General features: G+C 40.0%; 1 long non-coding RNA gene across 1 annotated transcript; it reads left to right on the top strand.

Moving 5' to 3' along the window:
• Window positions 1-15,375: 15,375 nt before the first annotated feature.
• On the top strand, window positions 15,376-18,509 carry LOC308362262. The gene is made up of 3 exons (XR_013968578.1): window positions 15,376-15,429; window positions 18,149-18,276; window positions 18,392-18,509. It is a non-coding gene; the product is annotated as an uncharacterized lncRNA (long non-coding RNA).
• Window positions 18,510-23,746: the final 5,237 nt, after the last annotated feature.

Below are 23,746 nucleotides of genomic sequence, written 5' to 3'. Positions count from 1 at the left end.
TCTCTTCTACATGCTCTCTTCTCAAGGCTCTCTTCTACATGCTCTCTTCTCAAGGCTCTCTTCTCAAGGCTCTCTTCTACATGCTCTCTTCTACATGCTCTCTTCTCAAGGCTCTCTTCTACATGCTCTCTTCTCAAGGCTCTCTTCCCAAAAACGCTCTCAAAAGTTCCCCCTCTTTTTGGTGCTCTCATAAGGCACCCTTTAAATAGGGTGGCCACTTGGATAAATTGGTCCAACTAGCTCCCCTTGGAGCCAACCACTGTTGTGGGGGAGGCCCGACCCAGCCATCGTGGTGGGGGAGTCCACCCTTCATTAGTGCCAGTCACGATGAGAAGGGGGGGAAATTCACCTTCTCACACAGTAATTAAAGGCAAAATGTCAAGAACCGCTTACGGATTCACAAACGTTCAAGCACCACTCTATGTTATTGTCATAGTGCCAAACAAATGGCGAAGTTACACCAATATGAATGCAATAATCAGTTTAATTTCAAATAATGGCATATTTACATGGTGTTTTATATACAGTGTTGATGAATATGCATGGTCCCTATCAAATAAACCAATAAATAAAAAGCCAGATTGGGGTTGAAAAAAAAAAGTAGTAAAAGGAACTGAAGAGTTCTTAGAGGATCCGATGATCCAAGGGATCATTAGCTATGTAGGTGACTTAAACAGCTAGATGAGACAGTCCCATCTCTGGAGTAGATTTGTTGGACAGCCTATGCAGTCTCTTCCAGTTTAGTTTGGTTCTCAGAAGTAGTCAGTTCAGCAGTAGCCTCATTGAGCCGAGTCTCAAAAGATGGCTAAAAAAGAGATGGCAATAAAAAAAACAATACTTTTCAAGTACCTCTACTTAGTGAATACTCAATACTCAATATAACAGTGAATGGATGTATCTTCATGTGTTCAGACTTTGACCTGATTTGATTTAGTTGTTTCACTTACCTGAGACATTGATGTTCCCTTCAAAGGACTATTTTAGCACCTTTCCTAAGTAAGAGAGAGTAAGAGAGAGATTAATCATTTCAAATTCAAATTTTAATGATTAAAGACATATCTAAACTGCATACTCACAGATCATGTTACATCAATGTGTTCTTCACCCAGTAGCCTCTGTGATCAGTACATATAATGTACATATAATGTCTAAAATTACAATAACATCTCGTATGGAAACTGCACGCCACCTTGAAGGAGAACTTGAATTTCGGCATCCTTAAGAAACAGCACCCTAAGGTTTCTTCCTCCTGTGGCATCTCCAGTGGGCCAGCAGAGACAGGAGCCTTGGTGACCTCAGCCAGCGTCTCACTGAGCTTAGACACTGTTTTTCTCATCTCAGCATTAGCTCTAGTCCTGTCAGACAATGATAGCTGCTTTCGTAGCCTACTAACTAGCGCTAATGTCACTTCAGAGGTACAGTACTAAGGACTAAGCCCTCAACAATAGCCTACATTTGTCGTTAGTAATAAAACCATGAAATTGGAAGCAATTGCAAACCATGAAACATCAAGGATCCACACCACTTGCATTGTGGTCTCTCATGCTCAAGCTCAGCCTCTCCATAAAGCACAGGAATTTAAACAACTCACAGACATGTCATGTTGCACATTGCTCTGTTCCACTGTTCTAACCTCTTTATTATCAATACAAAATGGAATTCATTTTCGCTTAACCTACAGTCTGCTCTGACCACTGATTTTATTAACCACCATAATGTGTAACTGTGCAGATTAAATGTTGGCTATGCGGATAGGCTAAACGTTGCTAGATGGAGCTTGACTACTTGTCACTACCGGATGGTAGTCCTCTACTCGATGGTAGTCGCCCATGCGCACTACTCGATCAATAGCCACCCGATGGTAGTTGCGCACATTGCGCATGAGTCACTTTGCGGCACTGTCGACTGCATATTAAATATATAACATACCCACATTATGCTTGAAGACAACCCTCATATGTTGACGTTGAACCTTATGCTGAAACCCGTTTACAAAAGTATTCAAAATAACGTTAAATAAACCCACATTAAACGTTAAAACAAGTAAACCATTTGTGTTTGAGCATGCGCGATGTGCGCGACTACCATCCGGTAGAGGACTACCATCTGGTAGTGACAATACTGTCTTCTGTCACTTTATTAGCGTGCTCCTGTCTTCTTCTCCGTTTTTTCTGCTGTCCGTAGCACCATTAAAGCGCCACCAACAGGTGTGGGGGATGTACTACAGCGGATTCAATCCGATCCGCTTGAAATTCACCCTAACCCTAACCCACAAAAATTCACAAAACAATCTAAACACATACTGTGACCACTAAGTTCTTCTGTTATTTGGCATTGGCTATCTCTCATATAATGCTACTATTAATAACTGTCCAACTTGTCCTTTCTATTTAAAACACAAATGTCCTGCTAACATTTAAGCCTTGTCTCACCAAGTTTTGACTGTGTGAGTTAAAGGCTGGTATAAATGTTGCTTATAACTCAACATTGCATGATTGAAGTTAAACTTAACTGAGAGAATCACTGAATAAACTAAAATAGACTTTTAGTGAATAGACATTTTCCAGCTTTGACACTGTTAATCAAATGTCATTCGTGGGTCCCTTGTGTCATAAGGTGATCGTGGGACTCGTGACATGCTTTATCTCTTCTACTCTGCTCTCAGTAATAACACATGAATTACGTGTGAAGTCTCAGAACCTCTGCTTCTCAGAGACGAGCTGACCCGTCTTATCTCCCCAGAGACCCAGCTAAAGCTTACAATGTTGCAAAGGCCACATTCCTCTGTCCTGGCCGTAACTGCCTGTCATTTCTAACTCTGGTCACAGAGAGACAATTGTTTTGTTTGGTACTCATTTCACAAATAAAACTATACTGAACTGATTTTATCTTACAGTTGTCACAATAGTAATGATAGTAAAACAGATTAAAAAACTTTCTCAAGTAATAAATGCTTGTCAGTTGTCACTTGTCAGTCAATGGTCATCAGATATAGTTCAGTTTCTTCTATTGAAGGGAAAAGTAGGTATATGGAGAAATGGCGGTGTTCTAACATGAGGGTCTGTTTTAGATCTTTAAGGGGAGAGTTAAGGAACAAAACGGTTTGTAAGAGAGTTAAAAATTAATATTAATTTCATGCTGTATGACTTTACCTGAAACTCCTGTATATATGATAATGTATATATGATAGTAAGTTTACATGGTTGAAGAGTTATGTGTTTATTGTTTTCAATGCTTAGTGGATATGTTTTCTTTTGATTCCTGTGAACTGTACGAGAAACTGATGTTTGGAAAGAGTCTAAACACTTGGGTGCTTGTCTGCCTATAGACCATAATGTCAGTGGGTTCTGATTGGTTAATATATCTTTTAAATTCTGGTTAGGTTAGAAGTGTGGGATGACGGGGGATTAGGAAAAAGACTGGGAAAAGAGAGATGGTGACCTGAGGCGAGAGACGGAGAACTAGAGGCGACAAGGTTCTTGCAAGCACTTTGTGCTTGTTGTATGTGTTTAATCACCAGTAGATAGTGTTTAAAAGGCCAACAAGGCTAAACAATCCAGAATGTGACACTGACAGCTAACCGGAGTGTGACCAAGTTGACAGATTAATACTCGACACTGCTGAGGGAAGACCTGTTCGCTGTAAACCAGGTAGACTCTTGTATTCTTTTATTTGCTCTACAGAGTGAAGCGGCCAATTATATGGGCCACAGCATCCACAAGCAACGATCCATGTATCAGGGCCGGGCTTGGGAAGCGAACACTGGCCGCTGGTCTTTTAATCATTATGTATTGTCCCTCCACTGTGGAGGTATTAACGTATTTATTCACCAGGCTCAGCAAAGTTTTCATTATTATCTGCCTTATGTCTAGTGTGGGCTGATGGTGTGCGTGTGTGTGTGTGTGTGTGTGTGTCTGTATGTGCGTGTGTGTGTGTGTTTGTTTACTGTATGTATTGTCGGGTATGGACACACCCTGCTGCTCCTCCACATCCGAAGTTCCTAGCGGAAAAATAAAGTACTTTGAATTGAATTGAACTGAATTGAATTGGTTCTCTGGTCCAGAGAGTGTTCACTGAGCTAATGAAGGACGTAGGACCCAAGTGCAAGGTGCTTGCAGGAATTGTTGTTTAATCAGATAATCAAAAACAGAGAACCAAAGCAGAGAAGCTGATCTTAACAAACATGAGACTAGGACAAACAAAAGATTTGCAAAGACTGTGACTAGACTGAGAAACTAGAACTAGCAAACGTGATGAGCCGTGAAAGACTAGAGAGCCCTGAGAGACTCAACACTTGAAACACGAAACACGTTATTAAACCTGTTGTTATTAATATTTAAGTGGATGAGCACAGACCTACACCATCCTAAGGCCAGGACGCTAAGTGTAAGTGACATGAACCGAGTGCCTGTGTCTTAAACATGTTTTACATTCATCAGAGAGTCCTGACCTTTGATGTTGAGGAGGACGCCATCACTGAGAAGAAGATGGTGCAGGAGATCCCTTTGGATACAGGTAAACCGGTATCCTTCTTACTATCCCTCTGGATACAGGTATGTTTAAAATACAGATTGAATGACAAAGTGATTTGGGGGATGTTGTGTTGTGGCATATGAAAGAAGAGTATTCATCAGATTTACCAGTGGTTTGTGAAAGAATCAGGAGACTGAATTTAATTTCTTTCATCATGAAAGTGGTAATTTTATACCAGAATCTACAGTGATATTTGTATGGTTACTGCTGAGTGAGGACCAATCATGGCCATGCACTGAACTGTGATTTGAACGTCTTTAATATTTGATAGGCACCGACTCCACCAGCCCCAATCTGTGTGAATTGGGATATGATCACCAAATGGAGGATGAGGTGCAATCTGAAAACAAGGAAGAGCAGGAAGTCCAAGACCTGAACTCGCTTGACCAAGCAGAAACTTACTGGAACACCTTTAGCCTGAGTGAGTCCAACTTTATAATTACCACAGAACAAGACAGAGAGGCTGAAATTCTCTGAGGTAGATTCTCATGATGAATAAGTGTTTATTTTCTTTTATTAAGCTTCCTGTCTAAGCCAGAGTACTATAGTCTATAACTAAGTGACGCTAATTACCTCTTTTTCTTATGTCTTGTAAATTGTGTTGCAGGGTGGCTGGGCTCTGTCAGTCTGGAGCTGTGGGCGGAGAGACCGGTGCCTGACTTCAGCCCCTATGACCAAATGAACACCCTCTCCAGCTACATGGACATGAGTGAGGTGAGTATACAAATTACTTCAAGGAGAAATAATTACAGAAGGTGGGTGTTTAGGTCGTTAATAGAAACTGCGACCATCTGTGATCATCAGGATGTGTAGGAAGCTTGGGTCATTCCATTGAATTTTGATTAATGGAGGAATCGACTGACTTGAATTAATGTCTGTTCTCTCTGGTATATTATGGCACAGGATATGATGCTGGTGACGTTACTGACATGTCTCCATACGTCACACTTGATGACTGCAGAAAGGCAACAGGAGCTACTATTTCACCTTTATTATTACTACTATTATTATCAGCTTTCTTTGTTCAGTATTTATTACCTCCAGCAAGGAGGTTATGCGACGCGATCGGGTCCGTTCATTTATTTGTCCGTCTGTCTGTTTGTCTGTCTGTCTGTGGACAAGATTTCTCAGAAACTACTGGGCGGATCTGTCTGAAATTTTCACCAGAGGTGGATCTTGGTCCTGGGACATCCCCATTAAAATTTCAGGATGATCCGGATCTGGATCTTATTATTATTTTCAAATTTTGTTTCCGTCCTGAATAGCATGATCCAAATGTTAAGTACCTTAATGCAAAATGAGTATATTTAATGTTTATATTTGTGTAAATAAAGTATAAGGAGTATTATTTGATGTGTTATGGTGTTATTTTATATAAAGTGTTCATCTTCTACCATTTACAGTATTATAATGCTAGTGAAGGTAAAATAATTAGATTCAGCATGGAAGAAAACATACAATTCAACACCAAGATCACTCAAATCCATCAAGTACATGCATATATATGAGCAAAACCATTTTTGGCAGACGCATTTGGCGTCCATCTTGAAAAATGACCGCCATCTTGGATTTTTGAATGGCACGTCAGGCAGATTTGTTAAATAGACCCTTGGGAACCACCATGCCAAATTTGGTGCTTGTATCACAATTTGCACAATATTTCTATTATCTGCCCCACTAGCTCTTTCTCCCAGCGGAGATAGAGTAGACACTGGAGCCAAGACTCCTCCACCCCACAGGACACGTTTCCTCTTAAACACACAGGCAAAATATGAGTGATCACACTCTTCAGTCAGTAAAGGCCTAAAGCTGGTTACAGTTACATACTCAGTTCCAAACATTAGGCTTCAAACATTTAAAAGTGCCTCCTAACAAGGGGAGGTCCTTAGAGATCTGGGGCCGTATTCACAAAGAATCTTAGGGCTAAAAGTAGGTCATAAGTGGCGAATTTAGGAGAAACTCCTAAAATAATGGGCGTGGCAGTCTTAAATGTAGGACTCCTAATTTTTTTTACTAAGAGCAATTCACAAAATATTTTATCCCTAAAAGTAGCACCTAAGTCTAGGACAGCTTAAAACTCCTCATGAGGACTCCTAAATCACTAAGACCTATTCACAAAAAATCGTAAGATGGCTGCAGCCGACTTGGAATTGATAAAAGACATTGCTTAAACCGTGAAGGTATTAATATTGTCGTAGAATTAGCGCGGGATGCAATGACGCCTTTAAACAACGATGTGTCCCGAAGTGAAATGTTTGGAAACATAAAGATAGCCTTATTTGGCTTCGCGGAAAACGCAAATGACGACCCTGGGAATCATCAGTCAGCCGTTTAATTCATCAAACTATCAACGCACTGTAGACCCCACATCATCCAACAGTTTATCCAGTTGCTTTTGGACAATCGCCCATTACACAATATCAAAGTAAATTCCATGGCGATCGCAGGAATGTCCAGTGACGGGACACACATTACAATAATTCGTCCACCGTGGCCTGGATGTACCGATGACTTGTGCATTTCAACGGAGAGCGGTCGCAGGTTTTTGAGAACTTACCAGCTGGATGCCGCTGGGGTGACAGTGGCTATTGGTCCTGGGACCAGTAGGCTTTCTCTTAGGCTATACGTTTCACGTTCGTTTCGCTTTGATCAATTAAGATTGGAGGGCTTAAAGGGCCGCATGTGCTGATATTTGAAGTGGTCAAGGGCTGGAAATATAATAGCCTTACAGTTTGCTGGGTGCTTTAATTATTACTGCCTTGATTACATGCAATTGCCATATTTTATATTGATCGCTTTATATTTCTCTTAACGTGCAAAGTGTCATTCCCGTTGGATGCACAAACTTGTCATCATGCGTGTGCATTCTGCTAACTGCACTGTCCATAACTATTTAATATGACTTAATTTGAAGCCTAGGTTATTCTCTTATTTTCAGTCGATATAGTGGGATTGTTAGAGAGACGTCACGAATGAGTTTTTAATGAGAGAGCCTGTCAACAACCAATCACCGTCCTCACCCCTTCTAAACTCGTGCATGAGAAGCGACGTCATCCATAGCAACGGAGTTTTTATCTTAAGCTTAGGAGTTGGTATTATCCTTAGTATGAGTAGGTCTCAGAGCCGTTGTGAATCACTTTTAAGAAATTACTCCTACGTAAAAGGTTTTAGCGCGAGTTAGGAGCACTCCTAGTGGTAAGATAAAAGGCTTTGTGAATACGGCCCCAGGGGCCGTATTCACAAAGAATCTTAGGGCTAAAAGTAGGTCATAAGTGGCGAATTTAGGAGAAACTCCTAAAAATAATGGGCGTGTCATCTTAAATGTAGGACTCCTATTTTTTTTTTACTAAGAGCAATTCACAAAAAATTTTATCCCTAAAAGTAGCACCTAAGTCTAGGACAGCTTAAAACTCCTCATGAGGACTCCTAAATCACTAAGACCTATTCACAAAAAAATCGTAACATGGCTGCAGCCGACTTGGAATTGATAAAAGACATTGCTTAAACCGTGAAGGTATTACGTAATATTGTCGTAGAATTAGCGCGGGATGCAATGACGCCTTTAAACAACGATGTGTCCCGAAGTGAAATGTTTGGAAACATAAAGATGGCCTATTTGGCTTCGCGGAAAACGCAACTGACGACACTGGGAATCATCAGTCAGCAGTTTAATTCATCAAACTATCAACGCAGTGGCGGTTCTGCATGGAATTGCGCCCCGGGCGATATCCCCTCCGAGCGCCCCCCCCCCCAACCCGAAAAAAAAATCTTACTTTTTCCAATTATAACAATATAAGTGAAAGAAAAAATGAAATGTATCAATTGCACAAATCCTTCAATAGAACATTTGAATAACACACTTAAGATAATTATTGCACACATAATTTACATTAATGTTAGCTAACCAGCCATCTGCAAGTTATGTTGTGCAAGTGCAACGCTTGCTAGTCTAGTGGTGTCAAAAGGAAATCTATGGTCTAACCAGCTAGCTATCGACCTGTTAATTATTAAGATTATACTAGTACTCTGTATGCTTTTCAATTGCACAACTCTTTCAATAGAGCATTTAAATAACACACTTTAGATAATCAATGCACACATCATGTGCATTAATGTTAGCTAACACCAGCTCTTTGCAAGTTATGTTGTGCAAGCACTCAACATGCATTATAGTTAGTTGAGTTTGCTAATAGTGGCTAATGGGATTTCGCTAACGCTTGCTAGTCTAGTGGTGTCAAAAGGAAATCTGTGGTCTAACCAGCTAGCTATCGACCTGCTAATTATTAAGATTATACTAGTACTCTGTATGCTGTTACATTATGTAGTTGTGGCTAGCGGGATTTCGCTAACACTTTAGCCTAGTGTCAGATGAATGAACATGTTCATACCCTATGGTCAAATCAGCTAGCTAACGCTAGCTAGCAAACAACTCAGTTGGTGCTCAACATTAGCTGGTTGCCTTACAGTAATAGAGTATTGGTTAAGCTACACTTGATAAAATAAAACACATTTTTACCTTGTCCACTCGAGCATCCTTCAATAGCTTTATCGATAATGTAATAGACTACTCTGTTAAAGATGTATTACATTTCCCTCGGGATGAATAAAGTATCTATCTGACTGTCTATCTATCTATACTCTGCTCACTATTACCTTCACCAGTTGGATAAATTGATGCAGTTAGTGGTCTCCTTCCACCAATTAACCTTGCCCTTGGTGACCACATAATCGTTCTGTATTACCTATTTTTATAAGCCATATCACACAATTCAGAAAAACAAAAAGTATAGGGTAATTATAATGTTTATTGGGAGACCCAGAGCTGAACTGCCCGCCGCCCCCTCTCTCTTTCTCTCTTTCCCCCTTTCACCCAGGATTGCGCTGCACCTTCTTAGCGAGCAGGTGCGCCTGCAGCTGCAGGGGGCGCCAATTTGCCAATTCCTCACGCAGTGATATGATATATAGAAATAGAAAAGCGCTTCGCGGCCCAGATTATTATTACTATTTTTTTAAGTGCTCGTGCCGCCCCTCACGTGTCATGAAAAAGTGCCGCCCCGGGCGGCTGCCCGGGTCGCCCGTGCCTAAAACCGCCACTGTATCAACGCACTGTAGACCCCACATCATCCAACAGTTTATCCAGTTGCTTTTGGACAATGGCCTATCAGGTACACAATATCAAAGTAAATTCCATGGCGATCGCAGGAATGTCCAGTGACGGGACACACATTACAATAATTCGTCCACCGTGGCCTGGATGTACCGATGACTCGTGCATTTCAACGGAAAGCGGTCGCAGGTTTTTGAGAACTTACCAGCTGGATGCCGCTGGGGTGACAGTGGCTATTGGTCCTGGGACCAGTAGGCTTTCGCCTAGGCTACGGTTCACGTTCGTTTCGCTTTGATCAATTAAGATTGGAGGGCTTGAAGGGCCGTATGTGCTGATATTTGAAGTGGTCAAGGGCTGGAAATATAATAGCGTAACAGTTTGCTGGGTGCTTTAATTATTACTGCCTTGATTACATGCAATTGCCATATTATATATTGATCGCTTTCTATTTATCTTATCGTGCAAATTGTCATTCCCGTTGGATGCACAAACTTGTCATCATGCGTGTGCATTCTGCTAACTACACTGTCCATAACTATTTAATATGACTTAATTTGAAGCCTAGGTTATTCTCTTATTTTCAGTTGATATAGTGGGATTGTTAGAGGGACGTCACGAATGAGTTTTTAATGAGAGAGCCTGTCAACAACCAATCACCGTCCTCACCCCTTCTAAACTCGTGCATGAGAATCGTCGTCATCCATAGCAACGGAGTTTTTATCTTAAGCTTAGGAGTTGGTATTATCCTTAGTATGAGTAGGTCTCAGAGCCGTTGTGAATCACTTTTAAGAAATTACTCCTACGTAAAAGGTTTTAGCGCGAGTTAGGAGCACTCCTAGTGGTAAGATAAAAGGCTTTGTGAATACGGCCCCTGGGGCCGTATTCACAAAGAATCTTAGGGCTAAAAGTAGCTCATAAGTGGCGAATTTAGGAGAAACTCCTAAAAATAATGGGCGTCTCAGTCTTAAATGTAGGACTCCTAATTTTTTTTACTAAGAGCAATTCACAAAATATTTTATCCCTAAAAGTAGCACCTAAGTCTAGGACAGCTTAAAACTCCTCATGAGGACTCCTAAATCACTAAGACCTATTCACAAAAAATCGTAAGATGGCTGCAGCCGACTTGGAATTGATAAAAGACATTGCTTAAACCGTGAAGGTATTAATATTGTCGTAGAATTAGCGCGGGATGCAATGACGCCTTTAAACAACGATGTGTCCCGAAGTAAAATGTTTGGAAACATAAAGATAGCCTATTTGGCTTCGCGGAAAACGCAAATGACGACACTGGGAATCATCAGTCAGCCGTTTAATTCATCAAACTATCAACGCACTGTAGACCCCACATCATCCAACAGTTTATCCAGTTGCTTTTGGACAATCTCCTATTACACAATATCAAAGTAAATTCCATGGCGATCGCAGGAATGTCCAGTGACGGGACACACATTACAATAATTCGTCCACCGTGGCCTGGATGTACCGATGACTCGTGCATTTCAACGGAGAGCGGTCGCAGGTTTTTGAGAACTTACCAGCTGGATGCCGCTGGGGTGACAGTGGCTATTGGTCCTGGGACCAGTAGGCTTTCGCCTAGGCTACGGTTCACGTTCGTTTCGCTTTGATCAATTAAGATTGGAGGGCTTGAAGGGCCGTATGTGCTGATATTTGAAGTGGTCAAGGACTGGGAATATAATAGCCTAACAGTTTGCTGGGTGCTTTAATTATTACTGCCTTGATTACATTCAATTGCCATATTATATATTGATCGCTTTCTATTTATCTTATCGGGCAAAGTGTCATTCCCGTTGGATGCACAAACTTGTCATCATGCGTGTGCATTCTGCTAACTGCACTGTCCATAACTATTTAATATGACTTAATTTGAAGCCTAGGTTATTCTCTTATTTTCAGTTGATATAGTGGGATTGTTAGAGGGACGTCACGAATGAGTTTTTAATGAGAGAGCCTGTCAACAACCAATCACCGTCCTCACCCCTTCTAAACTCGTGCATGAGAATCGACGTCATCCATAGCAACGGAGTTTTTATCTTAAGCTTAGGAGTTGGTATTATCCTTAGTATGAGTAGGTCTCAGAGCCGTTGTGAATCACTTTCAAGAAATGACTCCTACACTGTAAAAAAAAAATGTAATAAAACAGAATTTTACTGTTTATTTTACAGTTTTTTTCTGTATTTTTAAAATACCATTCATTTTACAAAAAGAAACTGTGATTTTACATGACAAATGTAAAATAACATGAAATCACTGTAAATGTAAAAACACAGAATATTTCTGTTGTTTTACACAGAAAAAACCCATTAGAAATACGTATATTTACTGTTGTAACACGGGTAGATGAAATCAAGCATTCTGATTGGTTGAGAGTGAGTCACTCAAAAATATCGAAACTGAACAAAGATGGCGGCGTGTAGCCTGTTAGTGGGAAATATTTGATGTGAATTAAGCTATCTACACGACTTTTTATACGTCTACATTGACTCGGTTAGTTGTTTATGTGCAACACGGATGGTGCTTGGTATTGGTGGTCTTAACTGAAGCTCTCAAATATTATTTTAGGTTGCTGATTTCGCGTAGACCAAAACTCCATTAAGACACATAGTAGCTTAAGCTAGCTAGCCTCTCTGCTAAAAGTATACCGTTAGCATACAGATTATGCTCTCATACATTATGTATTATTACACGGCTCTTCTTAATGCTGTAGAATGCTTCATTCACTTGAATGGGGCTTCCCAACGTTCTGCGGTCAACTATTTTCCGATAACTGACCGTTGCTATGCAATTAATGACCGCTGTCAAGGAAAGTGGCCTTTTTGCCTCTGATTCACATCTTTCGTAGCACTCCGCAAGTAGTACGGTAACTTATCAAGGGAGTTTCAGCGGACGGTTGAGCAGCTGTGTTCTAAAGAATGTTCAACTGTCTTTGAAGTTCAACGTCTTTGGCGAACTATTTCTCTGCTTTTTAACACTACGTATAGTAACAAAAACAAATACATTGTAAAAAGACACACTGTGTTAAGTAATTGTTTTAGTTTTAGCCGTATACTAAGCGGGATAATGTATAGAACGCCGGTCATTGTCGGGAAAATAAGCCCCTTCACGGTGAATCAACACCCCTCCGCTTCGCGTCGGGGTGCTGTTCGCCCTGTCGGGGCTTATTTTCCCGACAATGACCTGCGTTCTATACATTATCCCTTACTTATGTCTATGCTCTCATACGCCTCCCGCATTGAGGCCGATGTAGGGTCTGCGCGCGCCCAAATAGAACATTCTTGCACTGGTTACCACGGAGTTTCAACACTGACAGGACAGCAGAAGACTAAAGGTAAATGTCTTTGTACTTTAATAGAGTTCTCAAAAATAAAAAGCTTAATACCCTGGCATTGTATTTGACGATGAAAGGCTCATTGTGTATAGGTTGTCGTGCTGTCATGTTGGTGTGCTGAATGGGGGCCGTAATGTGAGTGTAGCCAACACCATATGAGGCTCTGGCTAACTTTGACTAGCTAGCTTGCACTGACAACCTTCAGTTTGTAGTCGTTAGGTAATGTAAGCCATAGTAGCTAGCTAAGGTAACATGTACAGTTCAAGTTAGCTAGCTAGCCAACCTGGATAATTTAATCTGTAAAATTGGTTGGCATTTTGTATTTGCTATTGAAAACATGCAGAGTGAGAGAAAGTAAAAACCTGGCTAGTAACATATTGCGTTTTCTAATGACGAAGGCTCTTTTAAGCACATATCATAGATACTCTTTTGCCATAGCTTTAAGGCTAGCTATTTAGCATATCGTGTTGGCTAGTTTGCTCCATTTTATATTATAACCATAGAGCAGGGGCAACGCCAGTGGTGTAAATCAGTTTTCCCCAAACCCTTTTCTCGAAGCACAATCTATGTATTCTATGGGGAAAAAAGTCTCACGGCACACCAGCATTACATGTTATTGTGTTGTTTGGTTGTGAAATGCCTTTTAAGTTTAGTTTGTTCGAGTCCCTCCCCCCCCCCACAGACAAGGCACAATGGAATCGGGAGCAATCTCCTGTGAACTTGAATGCATAGCTTGAGTATTGGTCATTGTATTGTCTGTTCCTGACCTGCTACATTTTCTTTTTCTGTTCAATTCTACAACAGAGTAACCGGCCTTGAACGGTTCAAATAAAACACAGTTCGGTAAGATTTAATTACTCAAATGCGGCACTATCTATCAATCTAATTTTGCTACATGGTTTGATAAGCTAGCAAAACAATGGCAATGGTAGAAGTGGCTGTCTGTTTTTTTTTTTTTTTTTTTTTACTGTAGTGAATAATGACTAAAACCTTGTTTTTCTTCTCTTTATCAGCAAATGGAGGCTAGCTTTAAAAAAAATACTGGCATCTATCTACCTAGATGGCAGAGAGATCTGCAAGATAGTTTACCACCTGCAAAGGAATTACTTGATGAATGAAAATCTCAAGATGGCCTACCTTCTGAAGTGTATATATAGATTGATTTCTCATGTATAATGCCGACTTCAATGAGTTTATTGATACAGATCGTAACACAGACATCAACGAACTTGATACATTTCAGTTGTTTTTTTCTGGTCGGGTTCTGAGCTAGCGGATGCAGAAATTCAACTGATATGTCCGGTAAGTCTGTAAGATAAGAAAACTTTGGTTGAATAGTTGTTGCTAATTTTTTAAGTAATTGTGCAGTCCTGTTGAAAATATGTGTTTTAAATGTTTGTTTAGGGATTTTAAACTGCACCAATGGCTCATACATTTTTGCTTTGGTTTGTGTTTTTCTCCAGCCTCCTCCCCTGCCAAGACAGACACATTTTCTACCTTCCCATGACAGGCTGGTCGACAGTGGATTGGAGTACTCAAAGTACTAATTCAATCAAAAGCTCCAAACATACTCACAGAATATGAGAAATCTGGTACCATATGCACAAAAAACAGGGTGCTACTTGTGAGGGTTGCTGTCAGCAATCTTGAGGAGAGATGAGGATTGTAAGTTGACGACACTGTCAAAGTGTGAGATTCAAAAGTATTGACAGTGGAGTGGAAGTTGTTCTTATATATCTCATACTTAAAATTAATATTTTAGTCAATACATGTGAAGTGTGAGTATAACTGATGGCAATACATGTTTCTAATTGAAGAGTTCAGGTGCAAAAACTTAAAAATTTAGGTATGATATAAAGGGAAATATTCTCAGTGCCTACTATACGATAATCATGCCAGCTGTGTTTTTTCCAATTTACCACAAAAAAGGTCAGGTGGACTTCTGAACTCTTCAATGTGTGTTTAGAAATGGTTTGGTTGATGCTGTCTGTTATTTTCAGTTACCCATCCAGTGATGACAAGGTGCGTCTTGACAAGAATATTGTCACCACGTTTCCTAAATTGAGTGTCAAAATCCAGGAACACAATGAGGGATATGTAAGTGAAAAAAAAATGATGTTTACCTTCCCACCCCACATTTTACTGATGTACCAAATGTTTATTGTTTCAGAAATAAGGGCCATTGTATTGTTGGTATTATTGAGTGATGCCTCATGTCCACTCTCTACCTTCAACCCATGAAAAAAATGAACAAATGAATAAATTGGATTGAATATTTATCTTTGTACATCTTAGTTCGACTTCGATAGCCAGTTTGAGGGGAAAGCTGATCTTTTCCTTCGCAAATGGCAGATGAACATCATCCCTAAGCTAATGAAGGTTGCTGCATTGGAGTTGTCTGAGGATCTGGAAAATCCTTCAACCACCAGGAACAACAGTGATGGTATGTTGGTTCGCATTCAGAAAGATAGGGGGGAAATGCACTTATAACTTTTATGCAATGGATAATAACTGAAGCCAGTTTAATTGTTCAAGATGACTTAAAGTGCATATGACACCTCAATACTAATTTTTTTTAATAAATAGAACGAAGGTGGTATTTCACAATCGATATATATATGTTGAGGAAAAATATACACATTTGACTTGTTAAAATCATCATTTGAATGCAGCGCCACTGAGCTACCGACTTCCCAAGCGACTCACTACCACCCTGCGTTAAAAAATTTAAATTACTTAAACGGAGGTACTCTGTTGCACTTGGTCGCCATTTTTCCTGACAGAAAACAGATTTTCTCAGGGAGCCACCGGCTATTTCTTAAGGATCAGTTGTAAATATGCCTTCACGGTGTGTTGCAGCATATTGCTCGAACGTCAGTTCCCATTCTTTTAGCCTTTTCAAATTTCCAAAAGACGAGGAAGTACGCGAGAAGTGGGTGCAGAATGTGTGTCGCACAAGAGTGCCTTCTCCAGCAAGCTTGAAATGACAACTAAAGTAATTTGCTGTGAAGTAATGCTGGAAGCATTGCTCTCTATCCATTAAATAGGGAATGTATTTCACGTATTTAGAATGGCTGACCTAACAAACAACAGCTGTGAAAGAGCTAAGAGACTGGAGGCAAACAGTACATCTGCCTCAATGAGGGGGGCGTCATACTTGTTAGCAGCCAGTGGCGGCGCCAGAGATTTTTTTCTGGTGGTGCTATGGGGGTGCTCAGCGTTTTACTGAGGGTGCTATGAAATTAGGGTGATAGCATATGAGTCTCATTTTTCTCTACTACAACACCTCCCCACCATATCGTCACATATGTTTACACGTTTGATCTCTAACGCGTCTTTGGGGTACATAAAAAGCGTCATTCAAATCGATCGTATTTACTATTATCATTAGGCTACTTCTGACGGACGCGCACAAAGCTGCGTTCATCTCCGACGGTCAAAATGGATGCAGCATGTTATAGATAACGTAATCCCAAATACTTCACTTACTTCAGTGTGTGGATTAAAGTTTGCGCCAGATGACTAACAGGTCACCACTACCATGTGTGACAAATTAAACTAAACATACCAAGTTCAATACACTTCTAACTAAAGACGGCAGATTAGAATATCAGATAGAATTAACTTAAACAGGCAAAGAGTCAGAAATGCTTTCAAAAAGTGTATATTATTTTAAGTCACAATCAATAAAAACATGAATGAGACCAAACAGTAGGCACTCAAAACCACAATAATAAGAGATCAAAAAGTGCACACAAAACTATGCTTAAAACATCCCTTAATTGTTTCCTAATCATTTCTGCCATTACATTGATGATCTCATTCTGCACGTCATGGTGCACATACTTTGCATTTGACGGGTTGTTATCTAACTTTTTCTGAACGGTTTTATCAAATTTTCCAATTACAGATAGCAACTCGCGGACATTACCCCTGTTTGCTGAATCCTCATCTTCAATGTGGCCTCGCTGTGAGATCCCCTGACAAGCAGCGTGTAGCGCAAGCTTTCCACAACATTTTTGTAATATTGGTCTTTTCGGACCATCCTGGGCGTTCATGCTTAAGTCACCCAGGGTGCTAGCAGCATGGCTAGCAGCGCCCTCAGTAGAGGTGAAGGGTTAACTTGGACCAGGACGTTCCTCTTCTTCTACATCAGAATCAGAATCCAATACCTCTTGCATTTTTTTCTTCCTCTTGAACATCTTATTCAACTCGAGGAAATTTGCGGATCAAATACCGATCCATTTTCGTGATTTTGTGAACGCTTGACTTAGAATTGACCGATCGCGAGGATTACTGTTACTTAGCCTACTACTCATTGAACAATCACGTTCACGCGCAACTTGTCTGTGTCGTGCTACGTGAACAATCTGTTTATTTCAATCTGTTATTTTCTGTTATTTTCTTTTGTGATTAAAATATTATTATCACACAATACATTTTTATTAAGAACTCAGAATGAAATTAAATAACAATAATAGGCCTAAATAAACCATTATTTTCTTGGGGGTGCTATGGGGGTGCTATGGCCAATCTAGGGGGTGCTCTAGCACCCCCTAGCCCCCCCCTGGCGCCGCCACTGTTAGCAGCGAGGCTAGCTAGCTACTATGTCATCACTGTCAGAACTCGGCTCTTCTGCTGGCTCGTCTTCCAGATACGGCTCAATGCTCACAATCACCTTTACAAACTGATCCGGATCGAAGTCTTCCTCAATCTCATCTCTGCTTGAGTCTGTTGCAGAAAATTGCTCAAAATTGCTGAATTCTTCAACCTCCATCGCTAGTTGTGTGGCGTGGGAACGAATGAGGTCTACCGCCAGGTGACCCTGTGATGTCAGTGGTGGTAGACTTCATTCGTTCCCACACCACACAGCTATCGATGGAGGGTGAAGAATTCAGCAATTTTGAGCAATTTTCTGCCACAGACTTCAGGTTTCAGGTAAGCCGGCACTGCTTGCCGAAGAGCGTCGCGAAAACCACACTTTGAAATCGTGTACAAACCTAATTTTTCAATCATCGGGTTTACACATGACTTCAAAGTACTATGTTTTATGTATAGTCTTGATAATTATATGCCGTTTACCTTTTTTTTTTAGGTGTCATATGCACTTTAACCTTGTGTAATGGTAGATATCTAATTTGGATTCTAATATTTTCATGTAGACATGCTTTGCTTCAAAGCACTTCAGATGCTCATACACCTTCTTCCACCAATGCCATCAGGACGAGGGGCTGGATGGAGTCGCTGCAGTGTTAAATCAGCCATTTCCTACCTCATGGACTTTGTGCAAGTATGTTTGTGTCTTATGACTTATTGGTTGCATCACTGAACCTCCTGATGTTGTGTTGTGGTCTCCTCCCCATGCTGGTTTAATAATGTAGTAATTCTAACGTTTTGTGTTACAGCCTAGAACGAGCATTTCATCATTGCTTGAGAATCCTGATTCATCGAGAGGCCACCAGCCTAGCATTGTGTGCATTGGACACCCAAGCGGAGCTGCCCAGCAGTAGCTGATCGTCGCAAGAAGTGACAAGATTGCTATGCCACTTGGAGATGAAGGGCTGATGTATTGGGCCTTATTGAAAATTTTTTTTTTACATTTGCAGTAGAGTTGGAAATTATATTAGAAGATATCAAGAGTCTGTGGATTTTTGTTTCGTTTTTTTTAAAACTTTTTTTCTTTCATTTCCAATTCAGTTGAATTTGTTTGTTTCAGAACCAGTTGCTGTATGGTTACCTGTTAGTTATTTTTTATATATATACAGAATAAAAATACAGAGAATGGGAAATTGTAGTTGTTCTTGTTCAGCTTAGTCTTGTTCAAACACAATTCATTTAAGCCCCTTTTCCGACTGGCCAAAAACTGGTTTAAACCATTTAAAATTAAAATAATTATGGTGTTATTAGGTGAGTATAGTTTTTTTTTAAGTTGAAAGTGCTTTAAATATTCATTTTTTTTAACTAGTTTTTAAAGATTAATCAAATTATTGTTGTATACTATTATATAACATCTCATAAAAAATTATATACAGGATTTTTAAACAAATAATGCCATTAAAACCAACTAATAACAGCACATTTCTGTAAATGTAAGCATTATTACTCGTATAACAATGTTAATCTACCATCTTCATGGGTAATTTAATTTAACAGCACATTTCTGTAATTATGAGACCAATAAATGGATTTAGTGTGTGAACAAGTGATAGAGAGAGGCATATTCTCAAAGGCTGAAAGATCAGGTAAGTGACTATACACTAAAAATTATAATAAACGGTCATTTTCTGGCAGCTGGGGCGCCAGAAAAAATACCGTAAAATAACATTAAATTACAACATTTTCACATTTTAAAACAATTAAATGACCTAGAAAAATGGAAAATAAATGTTGTATTACGAATAATGTTCGTAATACAACGTTTATTTACCGTTTTTCTAGGTCATTTAATTGTTTTAAAATGTGAAAATGTTGTTATTTAATGTTAAAAAACCTGAAAATAAGGGAAAATCTTGGTAAAATTACAACTAAAAACTGTATTTTAATTACGGGAAATAACCGTATTTTTACGGTACAGTAATTTTCTGTTATTTTACGGTATTTTTCTGGCACCCCAGCTGCCGGAAAAAAAACGTTTTTTTACGATTTTTTTTTTTACAGTGTACGTAAAAGGTTTTAGCGTGAGTTAGGAGCACTCCTAGTGGTAAGATAAAAGGCTTTGTGAATACGGCCCCTGACATGGAACTAATTGTTCACTACAATGACATAATCACTAAGGAATTTACTCTTGAGGTAAGAGGTTGGGTTCAATCTATTCATTGATGAGTTTTGTAGCAGAATGATTATGGACATACTGTTTTAATTTTAGTTAAACACAGGAAAAGATGTTGAATTCCTTGTGCTATTGGTTGTGGACTTTCAACAGTGGCCATTGCTCTCACTGTCACATGGAAGTACTCACAGCCTGTAACCTAACCTAACCAATATGCCCAAACAAAGCTCCTGTACAGAAGGATAAATCAGCAATGCAATGCTGGAGACAGCCACAACATTCATGTTGAACCCGGGATCCGTAAAAAGCCCTTCTTCACAGTAACTGTTTGTAGCCCACAAGTGCTGAGCACAACATGGCTGCCCAACCATCTGCAACCAGTTTAGCATACTTTAGCCTTCCTTTCAAATGTTTCTTCAATCTTCAAAAGAAACTGTTAACTCAATAACTCACACTCCGAATACAACACCGTGTCTGGTCCCAGTCACAACCATTTAAGCTTGAAATTGTCTACCATGTAACATCTTGATACATACTTAAAATCGGTTCCTCATTTAGGATACTCATGTCATACCAATTCTGCCCTGCAGAGTGTCTAAATCACTTTAAAGCTTGCTAATCCTCTTAGTGTCTGTGATGTGACTTGCTGCCAGGTTGTCTTTTTGGGTACGTCATGCATCATACTCCAACTGGAGGTGCTTGCTCTGTTCAGTGAGGTTGGCGAGAAGAGGGCTCTCCTCAGCACTACTGAAGGCTTTATCTGTAAGTACCTTATCTGTAAAGTACCATGAATAAACAATCACACCAAAGAGCATTCCTTCTTCTGTTATTGTTTGTTCTTTGTAAGTCAAAAGTATACATAGTTTTGAGATGTTTAGAAATGGTTATTTAGAAATTGTGTTTCAACTCTGGGCCTGTACTCACAATGGACACAAAGAGATATGGTGACAGCCAGTAGAATAGCACACAGCAGACCCAAAGATATTGTGGTCTTCCGGTAGTATCTGCAGTGGCGGCGCCAGAGATTTTTTTCTGGTGGTGCTATGGGGGTGCTCGGCGTTTTACTGAGGGTGCTATGAATTTAGGGTGATAGCATATGAGTCTCATTTTTCACTACTACAACACCTCCTCACCATATCGTCACATATGTTTAGACGTTTGATCTCTAACGCGTCTTAGGGGTACATAAAAAGCGTCATTCAAATCGATCGTATTATTATTATCATTAGGCTACTTCCGACGGACGCGCACAAAGCTGCGTTCATCTCCGACGGTCAAAATGGATGCAGCATGTTATAGATAACGTAATCCCAAATACTTCACTTACTTCAGTGTGTGGATTAAAGTTTGCGCCAGATGACTACCAGGTCACCACTACCATACGACAAATTAAACTAAACATACCAAGTTCAATACACTTCTAACTAAAGACGGCAGATTAGAATATCAGATAGAATTAACTTAAAAAGGCAAAGAGTCAGAAATGCTTTCAAAAAGTGTAGGCTATATTATTTTAGGTCACAATCAATAAAAACATGAATGAGACCAAAAAGTAGAAACCACAATAATAAGAGATCAAAAAGTGTATCAAAAAGTGCCACAAAACTATGCTTAAAACATCCCTTAATTGTTTCCTAATCATTTCTGCCATTACATTGATGATCTCATTCTGCACGTCATGGTGCACATACTTTGCATTTGACGGGTTGTTATCTAACTTTTTCTGAACGGTTTTATCAAATTTTCCAATTACAGATAGCAACTCGCGGACATTACCCCTGTTTGCTGAATCCTCATGCTTAAGTCACCCAGGGTGCTAGCAGCATGGCTAGCAGCGCCCTCAGTAGAGGTGAAGGGTTGACTTGGACCAGGATGTTCCTCTTCTTCTACATCAGAATCAGAATCCAACACCTCTTGCATTTTTCTTACTCTTGAACATCTTATTCAACTCGAGGAAATTTGCGGATCAAATACCGATCCATTTTCGTGATTTTGTGAACGCTTGACTTAGAATTGACCGATCGCGAGGATTACTGTTACTTAGCCTACTACTCATTGAACAATCACGTTCACGCAACGTGTCTGTGTCGTGCTACGTGAACAATCTGTTTATTTCAATCTGTTATTTTCTTTTGTGATTAAAATATTATTATTACACAATACATTTTATTAAGAACTCAGAATGAAATTAAATAACAATAATAGGCCTAAATAAACCATTATTTTCTTGGGGGTGCTATGGGGGTGCTAGCCTATGGCCAATCTAGGGGGTGCTCTAGCACCCCCTAGCCCCCCCCTGGCGCCGCCACTGAGTATCTGTGGACTCGTTCCTGCGAGATGTCACACCCTGTTTTCTGCACATGTTCAGGGCAATTTCCTTTGAAATATGGAACACAGGGCATTCAGGGACAACATCAGAAAGGTAATGGAGTAATACAAAATAACTAAAATAACGTAATCTACAATAGGGCTCCGTGGGGCATACATCCTAGAAAGGGAAATAAATAACATGAACCAACAATAAAGCATACAGGTTTGTTTGCAAAAAGGTTATGAAGCAGTTTAGTTATAACATTTCATAGCGTTTCTATATAAATAATAAATGAGTATTTTATTGAAGGCCCATTCTACTGTATTGTATTGTAGGCCCATAGATATAGAAAGTTTTCATCTTGATCTTTAAATTGTTTAAAAGAATTGTATAGTGGAGGTATGTAAAAGATTCTGAAATGGCAGCATCTGGGAGTGATTTTTACTGTTTCATATTCTAAAATTAACTTGTCATTATGACCAGTGAAAAATCCCTTTAAATCCATAGCCCTTTAAATACTATGGATATGGTTATGCATTTGGGATTAATATAGGCCTACCGTAATTTTCAGACTATAAGCCGCGACTATTTCCCCATTTTTCGACCCTGCGGCTTATATAACAGTGCGGCTTGTCTATGGATTTTTACAGCTAACGGCCACTAGGGAGGAACCTAAATCTTTTTAGAAAAAATAAATAAATAAATGTTCCATCCACAATGTTTACACATTTGCTTCAACACGCTGAAGTAGCCGCGAAGCAGACTTCTACCGCGAATGGTACGAGACAGAACGACAGCGAGAAAGACGGTCATTGCGAGCGCAAGACAGTTTGTGAGACACCCTCATTATGGAAAACAAACGTAGAAATGCATATGATGCAGCGTTTAAGTTAAAGGCAGTCAATTTGGCAGTAAACCAAGGAAATAGAACAGCTGCACGTAACCTTGGAATCAACGAGTCAATGGTGAGACGTTGGAAACGCCAGCAGGAAGAATTGTCTCAATGCAAAAAGTCAAAAAAAGCTTTCAGAGGTCACAAAAGCAAATGGCCCGAACTTGAAGACGTTCTCGAAGATTGGGTGAACACTCAAAGAACAGACGGCCGAGGAGTTTCCACCGTGCAGATCCGACTGAAGGCCAAAACAGTCGCCACCGAAATGAAAATTGAACATTTTAGAGGTGGACCATCCTGGTGTTTCAGATTTATGAAGCGAAAGGGACTGTCCATCAGGGCGCGGACAACAGTGTGCCAGCAACTCCCTCCCGACTACCAAGAAGAAATAACAAACTTTGGCGAATTCACACAAAGAAAGATAGAGGAATATTCCATCGGACCGGACCAGATCATAAATATGGATGAAGTGCCATTAACATTTGACCTGCCTCTCACTAGGACTGTTAACAAGAAAGGTGAATCGTCCGTCACGTTGAGAACCACTGGACACGAGCGAACAAATTTCACTTGTGTTCTTGGCTGCACAGCATCAGGAGTGAAGCTTCCGCCAATGGTGATTTTTAAGAGGACTACAATGCCAAAAGAAAAGATCCCAAACGGCATCTCCTTTAAAGTCAACAAGAAAGGGTGGATGATGGAAAGCGTAATGAAGGAGTGGCTGAATGAGTGCTATGACAAACTCCCTGGAGGATACTTTCGGCAAAAAAAAGCTTTGCTCGTTTTGG

The sequence above is a fragment of the Sprattus sprattus genome, assembly GCF_963457725.1.
Source record: "Sprattus sprattus genome assembly, chromosome: 3".
Taxonomy (NCBI): Eukaryota; Metazoa; Chordata; class Actinopteri; order Clupeiformes; family Clupeidae; genus Sprattus; species Sprattus sprattus.
This window is presented reverse-complemented; position numbering and strand designations above follow the sequence as displayed.